This window comes from Dioscorea cayenensis, unplaced genomic scaffold, assembly GCF_009730915.1.
Source record: "Dioscorea cayenensis subsp. rotundata cultivar TDr96_F1 unplaced genomic scaffold, TDr96_F1_v2_PseudoChromosome.rev07_lg8_w22 25.fasta BLBR01001629.1, whole genome shotgun sequence".
NCBI lineage: Eukaryota > Viridiplantae > Streptophyta > Magnoliopsida > Dioscoreales > Dioscoreaceae > Dioscorea > Dioscorea cayenensis.
The window spans coordinates 57,638-65,636 of NW_024088020.1; the positions used below are offsets into that span (position 1 = coordinate 57,638).

Here is a 7,999-nt window from a genome sequence, read left to right on the forward strand (position 1 = left end):
ACGTCTACCACCACGAAGTCTACAAAAAATATATACTTGTCCACCTTGACAAGCACATCTTTGATGATACCCTCGGATGTCTCACCTTTCGATTCGCCAATTGCAAAGTCATCCAAGTAGGCCTAGGCTCGCCCAAGACTAGCTTTTGAAAGAATGTGTATGACATGACATTGATACTGGGCCTTGAGTCCGCCATGGCATTTCTTCACCTAGATTGCCAATATTACACAAAATGATGAAGCTTCCCGGGTCTTTCTTCTTGTTTGGTATGTTCGTTTGCAAAACCGCCAAGCAAGATACATCTTAAATCACTGAAGCACTCTCCTCTAACTTCCTCTTATTGGTCAACATGTCTTTCAAGAGTTTTGCATACTTAGGCATTTAGGCCAATGCCTCAACAAAAGGAATATTAATGTGGATTTGTTTGAACAAACTCAAGAACTTCTTGTACTGTTCATCCCCTTGGTCATTTTTCAATCTAGAGGGATAAGGGATTCTTGGCTTCGAACGTGGGGTTGCCACCTCCTTCTCTTTGCTTGCTCCTTTGTCAACCTCTCATAACCCTCGGCTGTGTGTTCATTTGGCTTCTCACTCGAAAACTTACCCTCAACCTCACGACCACTTCTCAAAGTGATAACCTTCACATGCTCTCTAGGGTTGGTCTCAGATACTTGGTAAGTTTCCATGTGGCCTTTTTGATAGAGACTTCGCAATCTGCCCCACTTGATTTTTAAGATTATGCAAAGAGGTCGTATGGTTGCGAGTGTAGCCCTCAATCGATTGAAACTCAGATCCGACGATTGCACAAACCTAGTTAAGGCCTTCTCCAAATCATTCATTCGGTCTCCAAACCCCGAAAACGTTGTTTTCCATGTTTGGGGCTTGCGCTATTGTTGGAAACCCGGTGGCCCTATGGCCTTTTGTAGACCTTGGTTGCTCCACGAGAAATTGGGATGACTCTTCCAATCCGGATTGTAGGTATTGCTATATGGATTTCCTTGATTCCTCATGCCATTACCCAAAAAATCAACATTTTCAACCCTAAGATGCATCACCAAAAAGATATCGGGCAATCGGAGGGAGCATGTCCTCCACCACACCTTGTGCAAGTAATCATGGTCGCTACTTTCTATTCGAAGTTAGAAGATCTAACTTCTACTTAATGATTCCACTTGAGCCGCTAACTGAAGTCAATCGCGATCTATCTCATGGAGATCAGCCACTTTTTTCTTCTCCATGGCATTCTATTGGTAGTCAGCTTTAACCCATTTCTTCAATTAATTGACGGGCCTCACCGGGGTCTTGCTACCTAAGGTACCTCCTCGCCGCATCCAAGAGTTGCCTTGTACTCCCGATTCGCACTGCTATAAAAGGTCTGAACAATCATCCACTTCGGGAATCCGTGTTGCGGGCACTTTCTCTGGAGCTCCTTAAACCTTTCCCATTTTTCAAATAGACTCCAATTCCAATTGTACAAAGGATAAGATCTCATTCCTAAGCTTTGCGATTTTTCCGGGAGGAAAATGACGGCCAAGAAAGGCTTCTACCATCTCCTTCCATGTGGTAATTGATGCTTTACGTAATGAGTGTAGCTACTGCTTCGCTCTCCCTTTTAAGGAAAATGGGAAGGCTCTCAACTTGATGGTATCATCCGTTACCCCATTTATCTTCAGCATATCACACACCTCGAGAAAGTTCTCTATATGACTATTTGGATCCTCATCGGCCAAACCATTGAACTGTCATGTTGTGTCACTCAGCTGGACCAAAAAGAAAAACAAAAATCGGAGATATGATTGAAAAAGAAGATATGAAATAAAATAAATGAATAGCTAAAAAACCAAGTGCAAAGTATCTCTCACCGCCTACTCCCAGGCAACGGCACCAAAAAACTTGACATGTCCGAATATGCGTGTAAACCACAAGTGCACGGGTGTCGAAGTAATAATCCCAGATGAGTGGGTATCATATCCACAGAGAGTAGGGAATAAAGAGCCTTAAGTTGTCTCTTAACTAATATAGAAGATGAATAGTGATATGTGTGACAAAATATGAAATAACAAAAATAAAAGCAACAAGATAGAGAGCACAAGTAAAAGAGAAGGTAAGGCAATCGATAAAGATGGTGTACCCGGATATTGATCCGCTTAGGACAATCGTTTCAAGTGTAAGAACCCTCTATTTACTTCCTAGTTGATGCAATTATGAGTCATGGAAATCCTTAATAATATGATCCCAAATCTAAGGTCAACCATGCCTAACTCTATACATGTCCCGGAGGAGAGATTAAATAACCTCTCAACCTAGTCCCCTCACATAGAATTGCAATGAGCTCTAGGGATTCCAAGTGATAAACCCCTACTCCCTATGTATAGACTAACCCTTTGGTCCACGTGGAAGATCCCTAGCCACAATTAAGCCTAGGTGCTAAAATCACCTCAACACTTCACTGCATTGCACTCGTGATTGAGTCCGGAAGTGCACGGGTGCGTCAAGTAATACCCTATGCGTGACACGTGGGTCGTATTCCCTAGGGTCGCAAGAGCTACTATTACTTTCCCCCAGGGACGGCACTATCTAGTTTTAACAAATATAGGACTAAAAACAAGATAAGGAAAAATAACAAGGAGAAAACTATAAACACATGGACTAAGGCTCACCACATAAATATACTAAGGAAGCAAGTAACAATTAAAGTGCAGAGGTCCTGAGGCGAGGATCTCCTCGGGACTACTAAAGCTAGATGGATGTTAGAATTACAAAGGCAACGGTGGTTGGACCAAGAGACATCCAAAAATAGATCACCCCGATGGTCACGGTGGTAATCCCTAATCCAATAAGAGTATTGGCTCGGAATCTCTTCGGACCAAATCCTTCTATGATCGCATTACAAGTAGGGAGATTTCAAATTAAGGGTCGAAAACTCAACCTAGGTGACAGACTCTAAGATGAAGACAAACTCATAACAAACTCCCATAAGATGAAGACTAGAAGGTGGTGATGAGAACTCGTTGGATCCGCGCCGACAAGCTTCTAGATCGCTTTTCCTTGAGTATAACCTTCTTCACCCTTCAATTTTGCCCCTCGGATCCGCCTTCTCCCACAGCCCTTGAAGCTCTACAAAATGATGGTGAGAGTGGTGGCCAAAAAGTCCCCCTAAATGATGCCCGTAACAAGCCTATATATGCCCATATCCCGATGGGTAAACGGGATTCAAGATATCTTGCCGTATGCCTACCCCTCGATTTTTCAATTTCTCACTGAGAAGCCCACGATGAGCTATAATAATCGCTATGCTGAAACTACTACAGTAACTCTGCTACGGTACTATGCTACAATAACTGCTACGATGCCGAATTCATCCCCAATCGCGTCACCGAGTCCCCAGGGCTTCTACTAGGCCTAAAATGTAAAAATAACCCAATTTAGACCAAAAAGGGGATCGATTCAACAAATACTGTAAAGAATAATACAAAACAAATACATGCGAAATACGTACTTTTAGATTTTATTAGATATCCCCACACCTAAGCGTTTCCTTGTCCCCAAGCAAACAAACATGAAGAACTAAGGGAAAGAAGATAAACGGCTAAAAGTGCGACCTCAAGCTCGAAAGTAAAGAACTCCACAATCACGAATGGACAGAAATCAAGATGTGAGCTGTTCAATGAATAGTGAAGTAATGATAGCTCCATCTCATCTAGAGTGCTCCTGTGAGTGTGTTAACTCCCACCTTGACCTCCACACCCTGGATTACCCCAAGATGCCCATTCACCCCACACATAATGATAATGACATTAAGATTCTAAAGGGATCCTCAATACTCAATTAAGAGTCCTCTGGTTCCTAGATAAAACTCTAACTTTCAAATGACTACGCAGCAAGCTTCAAGGCAACAAAACAGATACCTTATTTCTTTCACACATATATACAAACATACGCAGTTTTTTTTTCTTTTTTTTTTCTGAGTCCGACTAACGTAGACTGCACAAAAATTTTTACAATCTTTCTGAAGGATGCACATGCTGATTAGGCACAAGAGCCACCTAACGTACTTGAATACAGTCTACATAGACGCATTCATGCTATACTAGCAAAGGAATACTATCATAGACTCAAATTTTTTTTTCACATGTACAAACTGTATCTCATGTCCCTTGTGTAGACTTGCTACAATAGTTCACTTTAAGCTAGAGAAAACAATAAAGGAACCCAAAAGCTCTTAAAAGTGCATTGAAGATGAAATTTAGCAAATTAATGCCAAAATCATAATGATGGATTGGTTGGAGTGTACAAGGTAGAAGTAATCGTGAACAGGTATATAGGTGCACTAGAGATGATACAGAACTACATTCAAGCACAAATAAAGTACAACTCATAACTATCATTCTACTAAGCTAGGGAAGTCCTTAACAATACAATCATAGCTATCATAGGTCATCAAGCATGCAATTGCAAACATTTTTCAAAGTTCACGGAGTCTCAAAGCATGAGTCTTGAAGTCCATGAGATCGAGGGTGACCACCAAAGATCATGGCAGATGATGGAGGAAGAAAGTGTGCTTGATGTCTTAATTCCACCCTGCAAAGCAAAAAAGAACATAACCTTGAGTCATCTATTCACACACCCATCAACACAAACACAATAAACAACTACAACACAAAAAACAATCAAAACATAGAAATAAAAGAAAACAAAAAAATAGAGCAATGTCCATGTGATCCCGAGCCAAAGTGTCCTTATCCTTGAGTGGGTTAGCAATGCGAGGCCCAATACTTGTCATTTGTCACGCGGGTAAGGAAGGGAGGAGAGAACCATCCCCCACAGCTCTCTTTGGAAGCTAATCTCATGATAGGCATCCTGCAAAAACAAAGTGGAGATCAACCAACCAAGTTACAAGAAAAGTGGGCATCAAGAGAATGAAGAAAATCAAGAAATTGCCCAGTACTACAGTAATTTCAGAAAATTTTTTCAAGAACTTTGCTTGTAAAAGTAGCCAAAAATTTTACAAATCAAGGAAAACTACTTGATAATTACTAAGCATTCACACAACAACAAAAATCTAAGAAATTCCAACCACAAAAACAGTAAGAACTAAAGGTTTTGAGTGAGAGGTCAAACCCTTGCCCTAGAGTAAGACGAAAGTGAATCAAAGGGTTGAATCCGCCAAAAAGCTTGCATCAAACTCAAAATTTTTGTCACTAAAATGGAAAAGAGGAGGAGGAGAGCAAACTAGAGCAAAAAAAATGAAGAAAAACTGGAGAAATGGTGGAGAAAAGGTTAGAAGAATGGGGAAGAAGAATGAATAGTGATGACCTCAAAAACCCCACTCTATAAAGCCCTCACTCGGGTAGTCTTGAGGGGCATCCCTTGCGGCCTGCAGGATGGTCCTCGGGATTTTTCCTGATGCATAACTTTTTCCTCCACACTTTTGCACACTTTGCACACATCGCTTATGGATGAAACCTTGAAAAACAAAGCCGGAAACATCGATAAAACACTTGAAACATCAACAAGAATGCATCAAGAATAAGAATTGCTCAAAGATCTCATGACAAACAAGAAGACACAAAGGCTAATGAACTAAAAAAAATGATGAAAATGCACTAAAGCCAAACCCCAACTAAAAACATAAGTTAAGCACAACAACATAGATGAGAAAAAGAATATGAGAAATGAAAGAAACTTGGGTTGCCTCCCAAGAAGCGCTTGTTTAATGTCATTAGCTCGACGCACCTCTTTCTTACCTAAGGAGGCTTGAAAATGGTGTGTTCATCCCGGCTAAGAGTTGCATAAGAACTACCAAGAAATACAAAACTTACCCTCCGGGATGATGCAAATTTGGAGGTCAAGCATGAGTCACCTTTTGGCCTCCATGGAAAAAGCTTGGGCCGGGAGTTGTTTAAGCTCAGCATTGGTGGGTCCTTGGACGGTTTCAATCTCCTACCCACATTTGCTTCCTCAACCCATGTTAAAATACTGACAAGGTCCCCTTGCGTATATCCCGCAAGTGCACGGGTTTGTCGAAGTAATAATCCCGGGTGAGCGGGTATCGAATCCACAGGGAGTAGGGAATAAAAACACTTAATTCGCTTCTTAGCTATGTGAAAGATTAGTAGGGATAATTGTGACAATGATTCAATTCTCAAAAGTAAAAGCAACAAGTAAGAGAGCACGAGTAAAGGAGGAGGTAAGGCAATCGATAAAGATGGGGTACTCGGATAATGCTCTACCTAGGATAATTGTTTCAAGTGCAAGAACCCTCTATTATGCTTCCTAATCAATGCAATGGTGAGTCTTGGAAATCCGTAAATTACATAGTCCCAAATCATAAGGTCAACTATGCCTAACTCTATACATGTCCCAAGAGAGATTAGATAACCTCTCAACCTACTTTTCGCCATAGAGTTGCAATGAGCTCTAGGGATTCAAGTGATAAATCTCTTTCTAATTATAGACCTAACCCCTTTTGGTCAGGTGAAAGATCTAACTACGATTAAGCCCTAGATACTAAGATCACCTTAACACTTCACTCCGTTGCCGCAGCGCTAACTAAGCCCAACGGAAGTTCATCCCTTAGACCATTTACTCTATTATGGCGCAAGAACTCGAGACGGAGGTAGAATCTATCACGTCAGAGAAGGGGCATACGTCTCCTCTCACCTCTCCTCTCAACCCTCTCCAGACCTAGCTTTGTCTAACGCTCGTGGTGTGTCACTCACTCTAGGTTACCAACGGAACTCGCACCCTAGTGTCACTCTGGGGAAATGTTCATACAATCAAGCATTCAAGGGTTTGAACTCACAATAAACATCAATTAATTGAAAGCATAATAAAGAGATTCAATGAAACAAATACATCCTAGGGTTCTCAAATACCCAAGTACCCACTAGGGTTTAGCTCTCCATGGAGCTAAGTGGAAATCATACCCTCGTTAGTCAGTGGCGATGGTCTTGTGGAGAGTCCTCTACTCAGTCGCAGAGTTCCCTTTGTCCGACCTAGGGATACACCTCGCCGAATCGAGTGCCCGATGAAAGCTTTCCCACTAAACTTCTTCCAAACGGCGCACGATGTCGGAGCCGTACAACTTCTCCAAAGCCCTAGCCAATACCTCTCAAAACCCTAGCCACCGCTCTTTCTCAAGTTTGGGAAAAGATGGAGAAAAGAATGCTCAAATAGGGGCTGAAATCGGCTTTCGGAGAGGGCTGGAATCGAGGGAATCCACGCCCGTGTGAAGCGCCTGTGGATTTTTCACAAAGGCGTGTGGAATTTCCACATGCCCGTGTGCATTCTCTGTTTTCCTGTTTTCTCGGCCGGTTGTAAATAGTGCTGCTACATTATTTTTGCTATAGTTCTTCTTTCAGTACTCTACTGTAGTACCTGCCCAAAATACTCCCGAGTCCATCCCTTCATCGAGGTAACATAAAAGGGCACACGTTTACGTCGTGGATCGCTTTGCTTCTTCAATAATGGACATGTTGGTGGAAATCTTGTCCTATATGCACTGAGTCGAGAATGCTTGAATGGTACGACCTTGTACTCCTCAAATAGTTGTGCTAACTCGAAATACGAGGGAGGTTAGCACGCATTCCTGCATCTCGAACCCGACCTATGTCTGCGTTTGAACCTTATGAATTTCCTCCAAATTGGTGCATTACGACCCATTGGCTATCTTTCTCATAATGCGAGCTCACTGACCCTGCTCGCATGAAAGTAACATAAAACACACACATAGTGGCATTAAAGAGCCGAGAAAAGTAATGCTCAAACGGCACGGAAAGAACACTTCGTGTTCTTTATCACTGAGCACGCTATCCAGTTACATCGGTATCTGTGCCAACTCAAGATGAGAACTACGGATTTCTCCATAAGTAATTCTAAACATGAAGCATAATGAATTAAACAAAAATCAACCCAAACATTAGAATTAAGAATCAATCATCCAAATACATGATGAACCCCACTACAATTCATCGACATCTAGTGGCCTTGGGGTTTA

General features: G+C 41.8%; 1 non-coding gene across 1 annotated transcript; it reads left to right on the plus strand.

The window, feature by feature from the left end:
• Positions 1-1,397: 1,397 nt before the first annotated feature.
• LOC120256759 lies at positions 1,398-1,502 on the plus strand. The gene has a single exon (XR_005535405.1). It is a non-coding gene; the product is annotated as a small nucleolar RNA R71 (small nucleolar RNA).
• The last annotated feature ends 6,497 nt before the right edge of the window (positions 1,503-7,999 follow it).